Source organism: Balearica regulorum, chromosome 11, assembly GCF_011004875.1.
Source record: "Balearica regulorum gibbericeps isolate bBalReg1 chromosome 11, bBalReg1.pri, whole genome shotgun sequence".
In the NCBI taxonomy this organism is placed as follows: Eukaryota; Metazoa; Chordata; class Aves; order Gruiformes; family Gruidae; genus Balearica; species Balearica regulorum.
Genome location: NC_046194.1, coordinates 22936030 through 22956077, shown reverse-complemented (window position 1 = coordinate 22956077; position 20048 = coordinate 22936030). Strand labels below are relative to the sequence as shown.

The window sequence follows — 20048 nt, the reverse complement described above, 5'->3', positions numbered from 1 at the left end:
ATCTTAGTTATGGGCAGTCCCTTTCTGGCGGGGGGGCTTTATGGAGGCTGCCGGGGCGGGGGGCGCGGCAGCCGGGGGCGGGCAGCGGTTACCGGTACGTGCGGAGCGGCCGAACGGGGCCCGCCGGAGCCTCGTACCGTCCCGAGTGCAGGAGGCTGTGGGCAGACCACGCTATGGGGTGGGCGGACGAAAAGGGAACCAGCGCCTCCCATATGGTCTAGCGGTTAGGATTCCTGGTTTTCACCCAGGCGGCCCGGGTTCGACTCCCGGTATGGGAAGCTTCGCTTTTTCTTGCGATCGGGTTTTTTTTTTTTTTTTCCTTCTCGATCGCGGTTTTTTTTTGCATCTCTGTGGCCAAATTTCTCGGCCCCAGGAGTCTGCGGAGACGGCAGGAAGCGCTGTGCCACGGCAAACTTGCCTCCCGCCTCGGTTTACAACGTTCAAGTAAGTTAGAGAACAACACCTAACTAAATGACGTGGGGTTAACTGCGTTTTTCTCCAATGCAGGCAAGAAAATTGCTGCTTGTGTCCCACTGCATATTTTAAACTTCTCTGACTGTTGTCAGAGGGAAATAGTATTGTACTGCAACTCCAGCAGCAAAAATCTGTTAAAGATTACATACAGAAAAATACATACATACATATATAAATGAGCGTGTAGGCTAGTCATTTATGAAGGGAAATTCCTTAGCACAGCCAGGTACGTCCAACAACCTTTTTGTTAACGTATATATGCTCCATTGAAGGCGTACGGGGTGGACAACAGCACGCCTGCACACGGGGCCACGTTTCCCCGGGAAGGCAGGGCAGCCCCCGTCTGCGGGGACACGGGGGTCCCCCAGGCCTGCCCCGAGGTAGGAGGGCTCAGAGGGGCCCGTCGCCATGTCTGCTGCGACGCGCTGGGTGCCAGAGACCTTGGCTTCAGCAGGTCTTCAGGCAGCCCCCGAGCTGCTGCTGCCACACAACCAGAGCCTGTCACCTCACGTACAGCCCCTTCAGAGCCTTGTCACCTCACCTACCCCCCCTTTCAGACCCTTGTCACCTCACCTACCCCCACCCAGAGCCTGTCACCTCACGTACAGCCCCTTCAGAGCCTTGTCACCTCACATCCCCCTCCCCAGAGCCTTATCACCTCACCTACCCCCCCCGCCCCGAGCCTGCCAGAGCCTCTTACCTCACGTACCCCCGCCTCAGAGCCTTTGCACCTCACGTAACACCCCACCACCCCGAACCTTGACACCTGGCACATTTCAGCTTTAAAGAAACCCCAGCCTGGCAAGAGCTCGGCACACGGCGCCTCGGAGCTGCCTCTCCCGCCTCAGAAGCCCCTCGGCAGCACCGCTTGCCGCCAGGGTCCCTGGCAGGGCTGCGCGCCCCGCGGACGGGCTGAGGGGGGACCCAAAGTGGGAGAATGCATCGCACGGTGAGGGGGAATATAAGCGCGGTGGGCTGTGGGCAGCCCCTCAGATAAGCTGGAGGTGCTGGAGGAGGGAGATCTGTGCTGGGACGTGGTGGGGCTCAGCCGGCTCCTCTCAGCCCTGCCTGGCTCATCTCGGGCGTTTCGGGCCTCTTCCAGCCGCCCCTGCGTGTGTATAGTGGGGTTCGGGGGTGGCGCTGATGGAGCGGCTGCTGCAGGCCCTCAGGTTGGAGGCCCCTGCCTGAGGGCTGCTGCCAGCCTCGCGAGGGGCAGCTGTGGAGGGTGGTGCTTCCTGGGGGCACTTGGGGCCCTCCGCCGGGCACGCGTTGAGGGGGGGTTTTGCGGGGGGAACAGGGCAGGGGGTGTCCCACCACAGCCTGCCCAGAGCCCCATGGCAAAGTGGGTTTCTGTGCCCCCCACCCCAAGGATGGTGGAGAATGTGTGGGTGGGATATAGGTGCTGCCCAGGCAATGTCTGTGAACACGCTAAGTCCCTGCTGTTGTTTTTTTGATGCTACTTAAATAACAGTCAAGAATCATACAGGGTTATAGATACGTGACAATATCTTAGTAGCCCTTTGCTGGACTCGTGCCACTGTCTGTGCCTTTCCTGCACTGGGGAGCCTGTGATTCACTGTTGTCTAATAAAACTTGTACTGAGCGCTCCAGCAAGTAACAAGATACTTTCTTCTGAGGGGTCTGAGTACTGTACTGCCTTCACTGCAGGTTGTTCTTAGTACACTAAATGTTTTAATCTGCTTTAAATGCTTTTATGTAAGAGAAAGACAGAAAAACGAGGTAATACAAGATTTAGTTTTCACATGCTTTTTTTCACAAAAAACCAGTGCTACAGGTTTGCTTCAAAACATCCCTAAGTTACACTTCTTGCAGTGTTCAGGGAATGAATATACACTTGTGCTCAAATCTCGTCGTTTGTACAAGACACTGTGAGTGTCAGCAGGTGACGTGCAGGCAAGCAGATGTTCACTCTGGTCCGTTGGCTGCAGGTACTTTAGCGGACACGGTCAAAGATGTCATCTTCACCTTCTGCGGGAAGGGCCTTCCCAGCATCGCCTGCAAGGGAGATTTAAAAGGTAGAAGTTTGGTACCACCCTGAGCTGCCAAGATTAAGACAAACCGCAAAGCAGAACAGATCAGCACAGAAACCACAGACCTTTTCATACAGGCACAGAAGTATTTAAGTATTAATGACTATCCATGCAAAAGGGAACAAGATACCCAATTACCTTTGGAGCTATCTGCAATTTTAAAACAATAGACAGCCAGCCCTCCCCTCCTCCTGCCCCCAACCAAACTGAAGGATATTGATAAATCTAGTTTAAAAGAACGGGAGCAGCGTGCACTGTGCGTAGCACTCCGTCCTTAAAAAGACCCAATCTGTGGTTAATGGTAAAGCTCTCCGAAGTGGTGAGGTGGGCCAAAGAGGTGATTTCTTGGTGTGCTGCCTGTAGGGAAACAGGCTGCCTCTCCTTGCTAGAGTGGCACCCAGTGTCAGCCAGGACACAGTGAAACACTTCGGTGAACTACAGCGTTACCAGAAGCATTTCCAGTGCATTGAGAGAGCAGTTTAATAAGAGGATCACACAGAGGGTGCAATGAGAAAAACCACCCTGCACAACAGCGTGAACTGACCCGTCACACCCAGCGGGTGGCTCATGGGCACGTCGGTTGCAAAACCCATTTCCACAGCGTGAGTTCTTATGTTCTTACTGAATATATCACCACCTGTGAAATACAGTACGCTGCAGTAACACTTTTGTCCAAGGGGTGAGTCTGGAACAAGAGAGAGAAGTAAAAAAAAATACACGTAAGACAAATATGACTAGAAGCCATTTGAAATTCAGCCACTCGGCCATTCTTCTCGATTTGCTGTCCGTGAAGTGCACAGATGCAGGATTCTGTAAATTTATTTTCCCAGAAGCCTGACGCTGGGCTGCAACGCGTACCAACGGAAAGTAGCGCACAACTGCCTCGGCCTGCGAATTAATGGTGTTCAACCAGTGGCTACGGTGCTGGCGTGCCTGCTCAGAGCGGACGTTAAGGCATCAGAGCAGCGTGATAAAGCAGCTCATAATTCTGGAAGTGGACATAAAGGAGCCTGTTTTGCAGTTGTGAGCTGTCAACAGCTAATTAGTCTCGCTAATAACCCGCTGTGGAGATGGGCGGCTGTACAATGGCTTCCTTACAACACAGAGGAGCTGGGTAACTGTTAAATACCGTGTTCTGTGCGTGGGAAGACGCATCTGAATGCACATCTGCAACCAAACGCTCGTGATGTAGCGGAGATCTACTGTGCTTGTCAGGTTTGCTGTGGATAGGCTGTTCTGGCGTCTTTATTTGGCAGGTGACAGGCACCCTATGAGGGAGCAAATAAAGGAAAAAAATACGACGTTTGAGATAAACAGATCTGAGAGTCTTCCGGAGTCTCACTGCCCTCTCCCCCACCACTTTGTGAAGTGCGTGTCTGTAAATACTTGTGGTTCTGTCACCACGTGCAGTCTTGAGAGGCTGAAAACAGATGGTGCTTGTTAAATTGGAACGAAATTATTATAACACTGAAGTGTAACAATTGCAAAGGGATTCACCGCATGGATATTATGGTAAACCAAAAAGAAGCAGCAAAATACTTTTGAAAGGTCCTAAAAGCTTTCGACAGCAGCGTGCTAATGCCGCTCATCCGCGCCCTGATTCCGTCCCTTGGCTGCGCTCAGCCAGTTCTCTAATCCACCTCCAGGAAGGACCATCTGGGGAGGGCAAAGTTAACGCCCTGCGCTTGGCTCAGTGTTTTCTAAGGATGTCTGGATGTCCTATAGCTGCACCAAACTCGAGCTGACAGAAAAGGAAGGCTCTTTCTTGAGAACTGCTCTGTCGCTTTTCATATCAGCCTGCTTTGAGGTCTCTGTGTAATCCGCTTTTCAGCTCCGTTGTTTTAGGTCTCTCCTGCAATCACCTAAAATGATCATGGAGCACGTGGAAGGAAAAAATAAATAAACCAATCAACGGTTAGATGTGTTTGCACAGGAGAGTCTTGTCAGATGTATCCTCCAGCTTCATGCTGAGCTTTCCCCTTCTATTCTTAGCTTTATTTTGCTTTTTAAGTAACACAGTCAGTCTCCCTGCTGAGGCTTTGCTCAGATTCTCAGCTGTCATCACACTTCTGTTTTCTGCAACGCTCCTTTATCTTCCGCTTTGAAGACGATTACAAAATCCTTTCTAAAACCTGTCAGGATTACACCGAGCCAGCAGTCAAACTGTTAATGAACTTGCGGGGCTCTGAATGTGAACTGGGATGGCGAGTGTCTCTGCTTTCGCTCACAGATGTGCGTTTAGCTTTAAACCAACACAATATTCACACTCTAACTCATGGGCAAGAACTCCTGTGAGGAGATACTTAGTTTGACTTTACTCGCTGCTTGCTTCAGCTATTTGTTGCAACTAGAGGTTGTAAAATTATACAAAATTGGGGGGGGGAGAGGGAGAAGGATGAGAGTAAATATGCAAAATATTTCTGGAAAAAAAAAAAAGAACAGGAGGAGCAACTGCAACTCCTTAAACTGAGCACGTTGATCCAGAGAACAGGCTACTGTTACCATGACAAAATAAACCCTAAAAAGCCGCAGGACCAGCCTGAGATGACATCATTGAAACACACGCGCCCATCCGGCGACCAGGCACGGTGCCGACTCAAAGACACACGTACCTGTCGGGACAAGTCGGGCGCGACGCTCGGGTGCGTCAGGACAGACGCCATCCCCTGCTCGCCTCCGCACCGAGGGCGGCCTCGCACGAACCCCCCGGGCGAGCTGGTTCTAACCCAAAGAAAAGCCAGGCTTTGGGTCTGGACTGCGGCACTCGTCTGCTCAGTGCAGACAGACGTTCGCCCAACCGGTTCTTGTGTTTTTCCTGTAGAATCCGGCCGGTGACTATCCCAGCTTTGGGAAAAACCGGATGGTTAAGGAGGAACATCGCCTTCCCTCGGACAAGGAGGGTGACCTTCCCCCCGCATCCCAGGAGCCGCTCACAGCCCTTCCCGTGGGAAGTACAGCCGCTCCCAGGGTAAAACAAAAACTCGTACTACCCTTCTTAGGGGAAAATAAACCCCCCTTCCGGGCGCTCCGCGGGCCAGCCGAGCCGACACTCCGAGGGCCGGATCCCAGCGCACCCCGACGGGCCGTGGAGCACCGCAGAGCCGCTCCCCGCTCCGTCCCGAACCGACGCAGCAGAGCCCCAGCCCACCGCTGCGGCTCCAGCCGCCTGCCAGGCCGGTGCCCCGTCCCCGAAGCCCGGTGCTCAGCGGCTCCCGCCGGCCCCGGGCCCGCCCCGGCGCCCCCCGCTCCCTCACCCCCGGCCCGGCCCAGCGGCCCAGCCGGAAGTAGGAGCCCAGCGCTTCCGGTGGCGACGTCACCAGCGCGCCGCCGGGATGCATGGCGCACGCCTGACGCTACCGCACCGCGACTGCGATTGGTCGCTCGTTTTCGCGCCTGCGCACTGCCCGCCTGTCACTTCCAGCGCTGCTACTGGGGTCCCCGGGGTCGAGCAACGCTACGGCGCTCCCGGTACCCACGGACGGGCAGCGCGGCGTGCCGCGGGCGCCCCGCAGTGTGCCTCAGGCGGCCCCTGAGGCCTCGCCGGGGTCGGCGCCGCGTGTGAAGGCCCGGGGACACGGGAGCGCGGCCGGAAGGACGGGGCACGCACTGCGCATGCGTGAGCCGCGCAGCTCCCTGCCGCCCCCTGCCGGCCGCTCCCCTGCCGCCGCCCGCCGTCACGCATGCGCCGTGGGGGGGCGGCCTGGCGCCCCTCACCGAGACCTGTGGGCCCGGGGCTGGAGCTGGGGCTGGGACCGGGCACCCCCGGCCTGGCCCCTTCCCCCGGCCGCCAAACCAACCGCAGGCCCCGCTCCGAGGGCCCCGGGGACCCCCAAGCCCCCAGCAGCAGCTCAGGCCCCCCTCATCCGTCTCCACAGGCTGCCCTCAGCTGCCTCCCCCCCCCCCCCCCCCCCCATAACGGCAACACCTTGGTGGTGGTTGTGGTAGACTAATTTCTGAAAGGTGCTTAAGAAATACGAGATCTGGCTCGCTCTGTTACAGAAAAGGGTTTTTTTTCAGCGTCTTCTGTTGAAGAAAGGGATGAGGGGACGCAGGGACGGCAACCATCTGCCAGGGGTGGAAGAGGCTGCTCTTCTGCGGCAGGTCCTGCCCAGCAGCACCCTGTGCAACGCGGGAACGGGGCGCCAAGGCCAACGTTCGCGCCGAGGAATAGCCTGAAAAAAAGCACGAGGAAAAGCCAGAGAGGACGCAGAGGGCTGCGGGGAGCCCCAGCCCTGCTGTGAGGAACAACCTGGCTTTTAGGCATGGCCTCAGGGACGGAGAGAGTGTCACCACAGGAGAACGGGTGCTGTTAATGGCCACCTTTAATTAGCAAAACTGATGGAAGAGCAGAAGAGAGTACAGGTGTCTGCCTATAGCACAGCATATTTGGAGCACATGTGAAGTTAAAAAAACGCACAAAAAAACCTGAACAACAATAAAAAGCCCTGGTCTGGTCGTGCAGGGTAATCCCTCGAGGAAGGACAACTTGTGGAGAAGCTGCCTGACCGTGGATCTAACTCTGAGCTGCCTCCACCTCCCAACGAGAGAAATCGTGTTTCTCTCAGGATAAATGTCCTTCCTCTTAGTATTGTCGACGGTGGTTAACAGATCACCAGCATCTCTGTCTGTAACAGAAAATTAGACATATAAAGAGAAGGAACTTTATGTACCTACAAAATGTATTTCTGAGCTCTAGGAGAAGCTCAAGCAAGTCACCGAAGCCTACAAACGCTCTCCTCAGCACCCTGCACTCAGGCAGACCGTGTCCCCTTAGGCGTGTGTAGCTTTTCAGCACGGGAGGACAGCACCTGCATCCACTCGCCTTGGAAAAGCAGAAAATTACACTCAGTGGAAGCCAGAGGTCCCTCAATTCTAGGCATTGCAAAGCGCTACGCGTACACAATACCTACTCACGCATCAACTTGATGACAAAGAGGGTTTTTTTGTTACTGAGGCGATGACGAGTAAATGGCAAAAATGTACAACTACGGTGTTCTGTCCTGGGGGAAACGGCTGGAATTCTCAGTCCTTGCAAGGAGGTCGGTTGATCCAAGAAGCATTTTTCTAAGTCAGGAAGAAGCAGAAGCAGCAGGTTCACAACGGAGCACGCTCTGAAGACCCTGCTCTACAGAAGGGAGCTTGTTCTGCACAGCTGGTCAGAATTGGACCCGGGTGTGTAACAGCACCAAAAATGGCACTTAGTGATTTTTAATGAAAACAACTGTTTTCAGTAACACAGAACCGGGTGTTGCAGGACTGGTTATTGTGCTGCGAGCACTGCAGGCTGCGGTGGTACTGTGTACACGTTGTTGCTGATGTAGGTGTAACCCCAAGTCCCTGCCATCGCACAGCTGGTCTCGTAGCTGGATGGGTAGCTCATGAGAGCAGAATCCAGAGTGTAACAACCACGTAACACATTGGTCCTTTGCCCCGAGAGTACAAATAATACCTCCAGGAAACCTCTGGAAGGACTTACAGCCTGATGTTGTTGTTACTGGAGGCAGAAGCTGTTTGGAGGGAGCAGAGCAGCAGAAGAGAAAGGCGCTCCAGGAAAAGGAGTGTGGGTGATCTGTTACCCCACTCACTACCGGTAGCAGTATGAGTAACACCACCCCTCCTCACCACAAGAAACGGGGTTCTCTTGTGTGGAGAGGCAGAGGCCGCTATAAGGTGGATCTGTTTGATTTTACATTTTTTACAGTTTACCTTTTTGTCTTCTCTCGACCTTATAAATACTGTGTGTTTTCCTTTTCACACATGCAATCCGATAACCAAACGAAACAGCAGCAGTGAAAGCAAAGCTAAGCCAGGAGCATTTAACAACATCCACGTGGCTGAAACAGCTTGCTTACTCCTCAGTGCTCGCCTGAGGAGAGAGAAACAACAAATGATTGGTACCCAGGTACCTCAGGGTTGTTCCCCAGGCCGGGACACCTCCTTCCTGAGGAGTTTCTCAGGAATATCACAATTCTCTGTGATATCACAGATCCCCTAAACTGCATTTCTGCTCCATTCTTTTATCCAGTTCGTTAGGTATTATTCAAAAAAACCTGTTCACCCATCCTCTCTCCTGTTACCTGTCACCATTTGTTACTGTTGGTTCCATTCTCTATAGCAAACAGATAAACTTTGCATTTAATTTAAATGGGTGACTAATATTTAAGGATCATTTTTTACCACCTTCATTTTCTTTTTTGTTTTTCTCAAAGGAAAGGTCTTAGTACCCCACTTGCTGTAATGCATTGCAGTTAAAACTTTATGGAAACGGTAAATTCAGTGCTTAAGCTTTGATTATTAGATAGGGAGTCCCCTAATACCTCACTATACCTTCATCTGTTGGAGTTATTTTTGTTCTGGGTCAATCATATTATTGCTTACCATCATTCTAATAGGAAGAAAGGGAAATCTGTGTGTGATTCACTGCTGTGCATTATTCAGCACTCGGTAAACATCCGGCACACTGTTCTTGCCTTGCTTCTCAAGAGCACTGGCGTGAGGCACTGCAAATCAGCATTTTGGGGACGAGAATTTCATTCATTCAGCCCACCCCCGGTCATCAAACCATGCTTCACGCAAGGCTTGAGAGCCAGAGCTTCAGAACCTGCCCCGCTGCTGGGCACGTTCATTTGGAAACGATTAGTCTAAATGGGTCTCCACGGAGGAGGGAAGCGGTGCCGAGATCTACCCCCGCCTGCCTCGCCACGCCAAGCTACCCGGCTCCCTCCAGACAAAGAACTGGAGGAGACGCAGCCCCGTAGGGATGGAGAGCCTGGTGGTGGCTGTCAGGAACGCAGGGCTTTGCCTCCAGAGGGAAGTGGAGGATGCTGCAATGGCGCAGGACGTAAAACAGCGTGTTCTGTGAGGGCAGCAGCACCACGCTCGCCTGTGCAACGCTGCTTCTTCATTACGTCAGGTGTCACTGAGATCAACCCCTCGATGAGGCCTTGCTGGCATTAGTTGTGTCATTTTATAGAAAAAGTAGGTCGAATCTGTTCTTGTGACTCACGTTTATTTCTAAAAAATACAGACATGGTTATCGAGGGTACAAGTGTCACCTTTGCTGCGGAACAAAAGACTATCAGGCAAATCCGTAAGGTTTTACTGGCTGAAAAATGCAAGCTCTTACTCATGCGACTGCTCGTACTGTACCATGGTAAACCCTGGGAAATGTGACACAAATACCGAGGAAATGTCTGCAAAATATTCTCTGACATGCTGTGTTACGTTAGCACGCATCACCTGAAACAGGTCTTCAGGCCGTGGTTCTAACATCACGTTACCAGCCTGTGAAGACAGCTTTGTCCAAGCAAGCTTTCGATCTAAAAAGCCCCTTTGGTGTTTCCCCTCCCATCAAAATACCCAGACAAACAAAAAAATAATTAGGATTCGTTGCATAAGTCAGGATTACTCTTAGAAAATCACATTCAGGGCATTTGTGTCTTAACAAGTCTGGGGCAAATCAGAAACTAATGAATTCCAGAGTTTTGCTCCTGGCATTCCCCTCACATCCCCCCAAATTCCCTGAAGGAAGAGTATTGTATAGGAGACGGATTCTGTAGAGACACGCGGTGCCGTAGTTAAGTCCCCGCGCTCAGCAGCTGTCACTCCTCCCTTTATATATGCGCATGTATTTGGAGCCAAAAGGGGCGACTGAACCTGCACAAAGACAAAGCTGCTCTGGCTTTTGTGTTTTGTTGCGTTGACACACACGTCCGTAGACCCTACAGAAAGCACTCCGAGCGTTTCTGGGCTCTTGCTCATTACAGCAAGTATTAAAAATTTAAAAAAAAACCCCAAACCACACACCCAAACTGTCAGCCACAAGAAATATTTGCCTCGGCCCAGTATCAGCTTTCCGGCAGGAGTGGATGGGATTAATGGCTGCTGGCAGGCTGAGCGGCTCGGCTGAAGCAAGAGCTTCAGGAAAACAGAGAGCTCCAGCAGGCTCAGAGACATAACTCACAGCAGATGCCTTTGCTCTGGGTTCTCTTTCTCTCCCCTGGTGTGATAATGATCCTGATTTATTAGTGAAGATACAGCAGCACCCTCTTTCCGAGTGGTGTGCTGTCTTTACAGCCTGTCTGGGTTCTTATTAATGCTCTTTATCCCTCCCATTTCAGAAAGAGCAACAGTACGAGGCGGAGGAGAAGCTGTTGCCTAGAGATCAGACCACGACGTTGATACCCTGGCCATGCTGTTTGCCAGGCATTATTAACCAAACCCATGCCATTTCTGCAGGGGTTATGCGGTTGCAAACAGGTTTACAGGGTGGCAGCGTTAGAACCGGCAGGAAGGACGCACAGCATCGGCATTCCTTCGCACGGGGGCAGCACGCGTGATCAGTTCAGCTTTGCAATCTGCATGCTCTAAGGTGTGGCCGTTTCCAAATCCCAGGCTCATCGTAAAGGTGGGAAATAACTTCCAGCATCAGACTGGATTTTAAATACTGGCTTTCCTAGCACTACTGTCTTTCTTGTTCTGTCCCTTGATGAATCCCGGCTGGTCGTGGCCTGCTGCCCAGTGACAAACCCTGCCGGCCAGCCGGCTCGCTCAGCTTTCGGCACACTGCAGCGTATACAGCAACAGCGCCCGGGTTCCAAATCGCACTATTTGCATCCAGCACTTCACAGATACAGGATGAGCCTGTAACGCAAATAACACCGCCCCGTCTCCCACTCGTTTATGTAATCTCTGCCTCCACTCAAACACATGGTTAAAGACTCCAAAGAAAAGACCCAGTCACTCAGGACTTGCATCTTGCTCTCCGGCCCGTCGGGTAAATCAAATCCTGACGCACAGAACACGTGGCAGGTCGTGCAGACCAACTCCCTCCTGTCTGGTGCAAAGCTGATCTTGTTCATTTGCTGGGCAGACCCCTCCGGTCTATCACTGATCACCAGGCCCAGGCCAGTAAACAAGTCAAGCTTTTAGCGTCGCGAAGTTACCAGAGCATCACCCAAAACACCCGTTCTATCGCACAAATCCGGTCCGATATCCATATACCCTGTTCTTCATGCAGGGAGGAGCTTGGGCCAAGTTTAGGCTGGTGGAGCCTTTCTTCAGGAAAACAGGGTGACGGCTGGCATCGGACAAGGGACATAAAGCCTGCGAGCATCCGAGCTGAAAGGCAACTTGATCTCCACTTGCTGAAATTCTCGGCATGAACCACTCAGGATTCGTTGATGTCACTGGGTATGATTCGGGGTTCAGGTAAATTTAAGCTAACTGCTTCCTCTGGCCGTTTGTTTCTCTCACTAACCCAGGTTGTTAAAGGTCTGGAACGAAATTTAAGATACAGCTTTTGTAGACAGCTCATTATGAGAAAACAAGAAGTACAAGCACGCCGAGCCATTTGAAAGTTGGGAAAAGCAGGCACATTTTTACTCAGTTATTAACTGTCATTACTAAATATACACACTGTCCTAAGCGCAGGGCAAGAAAGGCTGCTTGAGTGGGGGAGCAGGGTGGAAGCCACATAGAAAAACCCACCTGCAATGCAATAGAACACACACCTGAGAACTCCTTCTGGAGCAACTGCAAAAGGCTTCACAAGCCACAAGTATTCTGCAGACACTGGGACCTCCTGCCTGTGCAGGAATCTTGCTGCAACCATCTATTTTTGTCACCTCAAGATTAGATTTCTCCAATGCGTTCTTCATGGGGTCGCACCTGGAAACTACCGAAGAGGAAAAGGTAACGTGAGATCCTGCTTACCAAGTCACGCATCACCGTGAGAAACCACCACGTCCCTGCTCTGGGCGCTGCATTCGCTGCCAGCAGGCTCCAGGTGGAATTCAAGACATTTGGTTTTCACCCATAAAGCGCCAGTTTCTTTAGCAGCAGTGGGTGCCTTTTCCCTGTGCCAAAACGCTGCAGCTGAGACCAGAGACAGAAACGAGTTTGGAGTATTGCTCATGTGACGAGGAGCGGAGTGCAGAGAATCCTTTATGGAGCTGCTGCAACCCTCAAATTCTTAGCAAAGTCGGCTAAAGCCAGAAGTTAATAGTCTCTTCATGTGCTGAAATACTCACCAATATTTCATCGGTTGTAGCAAAGTATGGTCTAAGCAATTTAAAAAAAAAAAAAAAGGTATTTCGACGTCAACAGCTCTGTTCTGTATTTTAATGTATGGCATCGGCCTTTCAACACGTTCATAACTTGCACTGCCACCAGTTAAATCACAGCTGCATTTGCATTGTTGTTAAAGTTGGGCTAGAAACCTACCTCCGAGTCTTAACTGTCACACATCTGAACTGCTCAGGGTGTAAATGTGGTCCAGAGCGCTTCCCAGCCTCACCATTTCTAGCGCCGAACAGCCCCTGCAGTGGCTGACACGTTGGGAATCTGCCTGGATGCAGAGCGAGCGGGTAAGCAATGGTGTTCCTTAGCTCCACATGTCCAGTAAGACAACTGCTGCCTACGCCAGCTGTGGTCAGAAGTGTATTTTTAAACAAATCGCAGGAAACAGTTGTTCATTCACAATATTTTGTTGTTGTTGTCATTAACAGGCAGGAGGACATAAGCACTCATCTGTCTAAGGGGAAGAAAAGCTGGTAATAAACTGTCCCGTTAAACCAAATTACCTGGGTCTCCTCTCCAGAGCTGGCAGCCCAGCAGTGCTGAGTCTCCTGTCTGCCCCTGCTTGACTTGTTAGTTCATTAAGACAGAGATAGGGATGACAATCTAATTACACTGAAATGTGAATCTGGGCTTGGAGCAGCACACCCCATATCTGACCCAGGAGATACTGAGGGAAGAGTTTCCAGGATGGAAAGAGAACACTACTGTCAGTTGTTAACGAGTTTTCAAACACGGGCGGCTGCTGAAGAGATACACCCCCACCTTAAGGGCTGTATCTCGGGCAGCTTCACAGGGTTGTGCATAAACCACCTCAGCTGACCATGAGCAACGTGTAAAGTCACGTCCCCTTGTTACTGAAATGGGGGCAGAGCAAGCGCTGACCACTCAGCAGGTACAGCAGCAATCCTGTATCCCCCCTTGTCTCTCCCCATCCTCCATCCCACGGTTAGACCACAGCTACTCCTGTCAGAAGTGCAAGAACGATTAAAGTCCACAGGGAGCCTTCTGCGTCGTCCAGTTAAATGCAGCTGCTCCAAAAGATCAGCCCATCTCAGGGCTGCAGCGTTAGCTTCCCGACCTCGCAGCATCCCTGCTGCTTGCAGAAAACAGGATGGAGAAGATCTCCTCTCTCCCAGCCCTTAGCTGGGCAGCGCTTGTGCTGCCCAAGTGCCACCTCACTGTCGGAAGTCTGCTGGTCACCTCCTCTCCTGTCCTTGTTAGCCCTCTCCTCAATCCGAGGACTGCGCCGGTTTCCTTCCGTTAGCCCTCTCCTCAACCCAAGTACTGCGCCGGTTTCCTTCCATGCTCGACTCCAGGTTAGTTAAGGGGAGGGAGCTGCTTTAGACGCGCTGGCGCTGCCAAGAGCTGAAAAGAATAACCATGATCTGTACACTCCAGGACTGACGTGAGACAACGACAACTAAGGCTCAGGATACTGGAAGTTATGTTTAAAAATAAGAAATAAAACCAAAGCCTTTCCTGGCAGCTCTTACAATGCTTCAGGAGAGCCAAACGTTTCCCCAGGAGATAGGAAATGAGCGGGTATTTCTTACAGCGGTGCTGTAAGAGACAGCCCTGTCACTGGCGCTTGGTATTGTCGTTGGGGGTGTCAAGGACCGAGGGAGCCGAACAGCTTAGAAGTCGCTTTCTGATCCTCTGCACCATCGGGTTTCTTTCCGACTCAGGGCTGAGGTACACTGAGAAGGGATCACAGAGGAATGGTTGATCTCCTGAAGCTTTGGTGAACCTGCCTCATTAATGGAGTCGCAATACCCCATACTGCAAAGTTGGTTCGGTTTTCCAGCATTCCATTTCCCACCTCCTTTTTTTTTTTTTTAAATAGGAAAAAACTAAGCTGAACACTAATCCAGCACCATTTCAAGTTTGTCTGTCCCAGACTGACAATCCTCTTAGCGTTTCCTGTCACCCCAGGAAAGGGCTTTGACACATTCTATATAGGAAATGTATTTTTATGGCCAGGTAACGAGCCGATAGCCGTCTGTCCCCTCGAACAGCCAGGCAAGCACTCGTGGCTCCGAGGAACCTTCTTCTCCATTCCCGTCACAGCCGCACCAGACCACAGCTTGCAGATGGAGCTCACCGTTTCAGCAAGCGGAGCCTCAGTGCTCTGTAGAAACTATCTTCCACGGTAGAGTAAAAGTGAATTAAGGGGAGGCAGTTTCCATCTCAGCGAAGAGAGCAAATGACCAAAGTGCTTGTTCCTAGTGCATAAAAGCTGCAATTACAAGCTCATTATTTAAGTGGTGTATTTCTGATGCTTAATCTTCCTGGATTCATTCAGACACTTAGAAATGTTTCTGAAAGGATCCTCAAAAACTCAGCAGGTCTCAGTCATTTTGAATTTTTTATTCTACGTTCCTCAGAACAGATTTAAATAAATTACATTAGAACCTCTCTATTTTAATAATTGTAAAACCTGCAGGGGAAGAAGTAAAATCACTTTCCACTTAATACGAGTTTACCAACATCATTTGTAATGTTTAAAAAAACCCCGCAATGATAAAACCACACAAACACTCTCCCCTTTGATTTTAAGAACAATTTACATCTTTTAACTTCCCCCCCCCCCCGCCTTGATTTAGCATGGCAATGGTACAGAGATGAAATTAGCAGAAGTACCACAATAACACCATTATTTTCTGTGTTCTTTACGAGCAAATAGCTTGAGGCTCTGAAACAATTTTTGTGTCGGGGAAGATGGAGCAGACAAAAGCACGACGTCTTTCAGCAGGTTAAGCAGCTTGTACCTGCTTGTGATATATTAAGCTCCTTATTTATCGTTCTTACAGGAACTTTCTTTCATTGTATTATAGTATAGTGTAGTGTATAGTATATATTATAGTCTTGTGGTCAATGAAATCTGCCATACTTAACCCTCCTGCTATGTTCTTTCTTCTCTCCATTATCCTGCCAAGCAATTTAGTTCTTTCTTAGTCAATACATTGCTACAGAATTAAATTAGGATTGCTGTAGAAATCAGTCATACAGGCAATATAATATGGGGCCCAATTAAAATATTCTCCTGAATGGAGCAGGACAGCTATATTTAACTAAATAAAAGCGATACATCAGTTTTTATCAGTTTCTTTGGGCCAAATTCTATTACCTGAGTGTAAAACTAGAATGAGTCTGTGGATTATACCAAAATCCCTACATGTTTTACTCCAATGAAGCAGAGAGCAGAACCTGGCTCTTAGCCTTTGTCAAAGAATTCGCATTTACATTATTCTCTTACTGTTAATTCTGAGATTCAGTGGGACTCGTCCAACCCTCGCTAGCTGGCTCACAAATTGTCTCAAGAACATAACAAAATAAACCGGCCGCGCATTTCTAGAAACTGCACATCTTTTTCTTCTTCACTAGTAGGCCAGCACTGACCTGATGGCCCGAACTTCAGTTTTGTCTTTAACCCCCCTGAGCCTGAAAGCTAGCTAACCACGACCGAAGGCGTGGTATTAAACAACCAGCAGTAACGAAACGAATCCGTCTGTCTCCTTTTAACCCTTTTGGGGAAGACGCTGGGTTTGAAATAAAGGTGGTGGGAGAGGAAGGGGCACAAGAGGCAGTGCCTCCCTTCACCACGGCCGTACTGCGGTCGGGCCGCTGCCCCCCCTGACAAATACGGTGACCCTTTAACTTGTGCTGGAACGTGGAGGTCTCTCCTGCTCCCTGATACTGCTCACTAACAGATTTACCAGTCTTCTGCGTTCTTCTAAAACTCTTTTATCAACAGAGGTGAACTCTGAGGGTTTACAATTACTAGCGGGACTCAGAGGCCCGGCCAAAAGGAATTACTGCAATTTCGCTGTTTCCATGGCACTGTAACAAGGGGAACACAGAGTTAAGATTTAACCTGGTGAAAACAGACTTCTCCTGTGCCAGTGCTTTACTCACCTAAGAGTGACCGTCCTGCAACCTGCCCCAATAGCCACCTCGCCCCAGGATCTCCAGTTCTTTGTGCCGCCCTGAAACGGAGATTCACGTGTTTCACATGTGTAAACTGTGATAAATTTATACAGTCGGTTAGCTTCGTTTGCCAGGAAAGCAAAACCTCTAATTGTTTCATAGGGCAATGAAAATCATCACCGAATGAGACACAAATGAGGAACTGAGGAATGTAATATAACTGCAAATTATCCAGGGAAATGCTTGAAGCGTAATGGGAGGCAGGTTCCCAGGTGAGCGTTCTGAGCGTGCGGGAATGCACACCTGCTTTTGTTAAACGACGATGCCCCGTACATCTTATACCTTACCCTTACACAACTGCCATCTCACACGGCCCTATTAAGTAACTTAGAAACAAGTGGAGTTGGAGCATATTTATTTTATCTCTTTTTGCTTATTTTCCATTCTATTTCTCCACAATGACCAGATAATAATGGTAAAATGTGTGTGACTATGTCTGAGAGGAAAGAAAAATGAGGAGTCTGCGATGTGTTCCCCCATTTTTCCTAAAAGGGGATGTCTGTGTCTGTTCTTAACCCTTGCAAGCAACCCTAAAATATATTTAGACAAAAGCAAGTAAAAGGGAAGGCTGTAAATAGCTTCAGTTTCAAACATATGAAATGATAAACTGGAAAGAATAACCATTTGCTAAAAGATAATTAAGATATATAACCCTCTGTTGGGGAAAAAAAAAAAAAAAAGATGAGTGGGATGTAGTAAAAATATCATGAGATGGTTCCAGTACAATATTCTTTCTGTTCCCGCATAGTATGGGGACAAAGACTCCTTGAGAGAAATCAGCACTGTATTCAAATTAAAACCAACAGCTGCCACCTTCTATAATGTAGCTATTAAATTAATAACTGTGCGGGGCGGGGGTGCGAAAAACCCCCAACCCCTAAGCACACACTGGGACTTGACCCGCTAACAAAGCTCCAGTGGAAAATAGTAAAGCTGAGGCAGATGTGAAATGGGTCTGTACAACCAACAAAGGACGGCGAAGAGCCCGGCGACAAACCGCGCGGCGCTTCTGCTTGGCACGCAAGGGCTAGTCAGGGTCTCCAGAGAAACAGCCAGTCTTTGGGGATCCTCGGCGCGGAAAGATCGCCACGTACGGCTTTAATTGTGGCACGTACCTAGGATGGGCTGAGGAATAGTTCTGCTTCTTCACTGCTTTTGTTGCTAAACAGTCAAACGCGAGGTTCATAGCAAATTAAGCTGACCTGCATAAAACCTAAGGGGGGAAAAAAATGAATCAGTAACCTGATTGTTCTCCCTATCACTAATAGCGGTTAATCTGCATTTTATAGTCGTTCATCATCTGAAAGTACAGGCACACAGCTGAAAATGAATACATTACGGCAAATTGCCACCTGTCTGCTAACTGGTATAATGAAGAGCGTATTCCCTCTTAGCCCACTGCATGTGTGAAATGGATGTTACCTCACTGCTGGCGTAGATTAAAAACATCCATATGGACTGTTACTGCAGCTCAGTTGACAGGAAATAATTTGCTAAGCCACTTATTTTCTTTTGATCACATACTAACGCATCGGGTTAGTTTCCCGTTGTATTTATAGTTTGCCTTACTTCTTGGCTTTTCAGGTACTGGTCCAGTACAACCTTGTTCAGTTCGCGTTGTCCACATAAATACGGGAACATTTTAACCTTTCTGTTCCCTTTTAGCCCATTTTTGTCTACCAAAATAAACTTAAGCCTGGCCCACTTCCAGTAATTGATGAGTTGAACCGTCCCCCACAGAAAAAAGCCGATTAAATGTGATACAGATGTTAAGTACAACCTTCAGGGCAAAACTTACGATTGAAGGTTATTTCATGGCACATTTTCTTAGCTTCGGAAGAGCCAGATTTACTTGGATAACTTCGACTTTCCACCTAAGTGAAGAACTAACTGAAGTCCTTTCCTCTGGTTTGATTTATTGGGTCATTTTTAGTCTGGTACATTGTAAAATACAGGATTTCCTGAGTGCAAAGGAGCTTGGGGACAGAAGATCACAGCAGCCCAAGCCCCTTTTTAGCTTTGCATCTTGACACCAGCAGAATTCTCATGGTAACAGACCCCTAAATAAGGTGTTAGAGACCAATTTGTTTGCAGTTCTGCTGAGCAAGAGCACCAAGAGAGCTGCAAATGGTTTACATTTCCAAAGGACTTCGTACCCACAGAACCAATTCTCTCAACTCCTCCAGTATCCTTTGGTCGCTCTTTCACTATACAGACCAGCCTGAACTCTTCTGGTTTAATTCTTGCTGCCAGTGACACATAGAATGATGTACAGTTTAAAACACTGAAGCTGGAATATTGAGGTCTTTGGAAAATAAGCTTAACACTAAAGAAGCTTTTAAAAACCTTTTAAAAATGTGAGCACTGCCCAGAATTAAGGGGACCCCAGAAAGTTGAATTAGCAAAACTGAACCCAGAAACTGAAGCGGCTAAAAGTGCCAGGAAAATACACAACCAGCATTTCAGCTTTCAATCCAAGAGATGGAGGCAAGCAGGATATGCACAAATATGATCTTTACAATGTCATGTAGATGCTTCCGCTCGGCGAGTATGCCAAAGAAGAAAACCTGTGCAGAAGGGAAAGTTGTGGCCATCTCTACTCTCAGGCTACGAGGTTCATCAATGGCAGTTACTCCTCATCCCCAGTGTGATCTACCACAACTGAAACAGCCCGAAATCTACCGTCAGTCTTGTACTCTAGTATGCATATTCAACAAATTAACGGTTCGGAGAAATGCTAATTCTACTGTCTCCTTATTTCTGAGTTCTTGGCCTCAACATATTAGCATTTCTCTTCAATTCCTTGCACAGACCTTGCTACTGACCTGTAAATAACTTTAACCTGATAGGTTATATTGTTGGATGGTAATTAGCTAAACTCATCCTTAGGTTTATTTACTTCAGAAAATAAAATCTGATCTGTACCTGGCTTTGTTTCCAGAAACCAAACCAGTGTTCCCTTAGGCTTTTGGGAATTTTTCTCCTACCCAACACGTTCCCTGGCCACTTAACGACAAAAAAAAATAATGCTAATCCTGGCAACATTAGCTGCAATGATAAAAATGTACTACCCTACACCGCCGCTCAGGAAGGTAAGACTTTTGCCACCCTAACAGCTATACAGAGTGCTTTGGCTCTAAAACATTGACACGCTCTCTAATATGCTAAATGTGTTCTAAATAATACTGGTGTGTTAGTATGTCATCCTTATTTGTTGCCGGTTTTGATTCCCTTAAGAAATGGTACTTCATCCCTCTAACATTTGTACCTTTTCTTGGTGCTAACTTTCTGAGCTCCTGAATAATTTTACTGGTGTTTAGCTTAGAGTTTTGCTGCCTGAGTTTCAGGTCATCCTTCTCTGTCCTATCACCGTATGAAACAGATTACACTATCCCACCGGAAAGGAATATATAAGGGATACATACCAAGTCACCTTGAAGACAGTTACAGCCTCCG

General features: G+C 49.1%; 1 non-coding gene across 1 annotated transcript; it reads left to right on the top strand.

Moving 5' to 3' along the window:
• The first annotated feature begins 206 nt into the window (after positions 1-206).
• On the top strand, positions 207-278 carry TRNAE-UUC (transfer RNA glutamic acid (anticodon UUC)). The gene has a single exon. It is a non-coding gene; the product is annotated as a tRNA-Glu (tRNA).
• The last annotated feature ends 19770 nt before the right edge of the window (positions 279-20048 follow it).